Source organism: Malurus melanocephalus, unplaced genomic scaffold, assembly GCF_030028575.1.
Source record: "Malurus melanocephalus ecotype Western Australia unplaced genomic scaffold, MMel_1.1 scaffold_842, whole genome shotgun sequence".
In the NCBI taxonomy this organism is placed as follows: domain Eukaryota; kingdom Metazoa; phylum Chordata; class Aves; order Passeriformes; family Maluridae; genus Malurus; species Malurus melanocephalus.
This window is the reverse complement of record NW_026624074.1, coordinates 180,001-182,735: the sequence shown is the minus strand read 5'-3', so window position 1 is coordinate 182,735 and position 2,735 is coordinate 180,001.

The following is a 2,735-nucleotide window of genomic DNA, read 5'->3' as shown; positions in this document are numbered from 1 at the left end:
GCTTTATTCTGGAATAGATAATAACAAAACTTCCTTCAGATTGGTTTCCAGGTGATTATGTCACATTATTAAGGGAACCAATTTTCCTGGGCTTGATGACTGATATAACAGCAGATTGCTGTTGGCCACTTGATTAGCAATTTGTTTGTATTAATGAAAGGGAAAATATCCAAAAGGACAGAGCAGTGGAAGAGGAGACAATTACAATTATGGAAATAAGCCTCCTCGCACAAGCTGCATTTAGATGTTTTGAGTCACACATGGAAATGGAAACTGGCRTTCAATTTCTCAATTTATATTGCCTTTATTTCAGTCCTACCAAGTTTGTAGCATTTCTTTTAAATTCGCCTTCCTCATGTCAGCAGGGGCTCTTCTTSCTAAGGAATATATTCTGGAAAATTCATGGCATTAAAATCCCAAACCACAGAGAGAAACTCAAGAAATAACCCAGGCTGGGTGTGGAGCAAGGAGAGAAAACGGCAGAAAGGACCTCACACAGAGGAATTTTATTCCCAGGAAATATCCTAATTCCATGGCCATTGTTTGGATCTTGTAATGWTAACAAAAAAAGTTCAGAAATGCTCAAAAATTTTGACATTTCAAGAAATGTTGCTTGCTGAACTAAATCTGGTTTGTTGCTGCATTGCTCAAAACCAATTTTCCTTCTCTGCATGGATGTCAAGCCTCATGGAAATTTTAATTTGCAAATCTCACCTCTGCTTCTTTTAATAAGCCTCAACTTCGCAAAAAAAAAAAAAATATTAACTCACTCTTCTTTCTCTAATACTTTTTGTCAGTTAATTGTAGAGTTTAAAGTGAGCTTTGTAAGTCCAGAAAAACTTCCACAGAAATCAGCAGGAATTAAATATATCCTTAAACTGCATCCCTAATAAATACCACGGGGCCTTGCAAGAATACAATACTGACAAAAATATGTTCCATTCTCCTTAAGCAAATTATTTAAGCTTTTCTAAKGGAAAATTTGAACCCTAGAGCAGAACTGAAATTTTACTGCAAGTATTAAAWATGGGAGTTTTCCAGCTACCTCTAGGGGATACTTCATTACAGGATATTTGAATTCTTAAGGAAAAAATGGCAGTAATGTCATTTCCCTCATAATAGTTCTATTAGCCCATGTTATTTACTCTTAATTTATTTCTTACTGAAGCCAGGCATAAGGATTTGAGTAAATTTCATTCTATTTACCACCAATGTTGGTTTAGAGGAGGTTAATTTTAGAGAAGAAGCATTTTYAAATGTCAATACAGCAAAGGATATTATTTGTGGAGGTTGTAAGAATTCTTTCTAAATTAGAAAGTGGTTCCACACTTGTGGAAGTTTCTTATGATGCTTTTTGCGAGCAGCAATTCAGATTGGGCAATCTGCTCAGTGGAAATAAACATTTTTGTTATGATTTTCAGAGCGCCAGATAATGTCAGCCGCAGATTAAGTTTATGAAGATTTGAACATGGCATTTCCAAATAAATTCTCAGTRCTTGAGAGATAAAAGGAAAAGCAGATTATTTACTGCAACTACTTCAGAGATTTAGGTTAGATCCAACACAATGGAAATAAAATACAATGCTCTGTGCTCGGATATTAACAGAGCTATCACCTGAACATAATTCATTGTATCCTCCCCCTGCACTCTCACATCATTTTGGAGAAACAAAAAATCAGTGATTTGAAGGGATAAAGATGACACCTCTGGAATAAGAAGCTTCTTATTTCCACGAGTCCTGGGAATCCTTGACAAAACCATTTTTTTTTTACCCCAGGAAAGGGCTGTTAAATTCCTTTCAGCTTGACAAAATGCAACCAACAAATCTTAAAGTAAAGTTTATAAGGATCTTTATTTTTTGAACCACCCCGGGAAGGCAAGAAATAAAAATATCATCCTGAGAGTAAAAGTTTGATGCTGTGGTTAAAGTCCATGTACCAGCATTGAGTTCATCATGAAACACCCAAAAAGAGACTTAAAAAAAAATGTCAGGGACAACTTTTTATGCTCATTCTCCTCATTTTTTTTTTTTTAAAGTTCCATCTTTGGAGCACTGCTATTGCAAATAAGCTTTGCCAGCCAGGGYTTATTTTATTAAATTATTTGCCTTTGTGCATAAACATCAAAAAGCTATTCAAAGATCAGAAGTTCTAAATTACATTATTTAAAAAAAAAATCTCATTTCCCTGCAACATTCGCATATCAGTAGTGCTTTCCTTATTTTACATAAAAGGTGGCTAGTAATGGTACAAATATTAAATATAATCTCTATGTCCAAGCTGAAATCCAAATAGGATTCCTTTGAAGAATCTGATGCAAGACTAAATCACCTAGAAATGGAAATTAGGCATGCTTGAAGCATCAGASATCTAACCAGGACTGTTTTTCCATCCCATATTTGTCTCTCAGGGCATCTGAATTTTGGCTCTTCCCAAAAAAAAGACCAAAAAAAAAAATTCAAAGAACTTTTAATGAGAAAAATCAGAAGTACAGAGCTCTTCCTCTTATAGAACTGAAAAGCTCAGTGGAAACAGACCTGAAGGACTTGACCTAATTAGTCTGAATTCTTTCTTTAATAAATAAATAAATAAATAAATAAATAAATTTAAAAAATGAGGTGATGAGCAGTGTGGAACACAGTTCAGCTGAAAACATAAACTAAGCTTTAAAATTCGAAGCCAGTTCAACTAAATTAATGCATGTTTGCCCCATGGAGCAGCAGGGGGACTTCAGA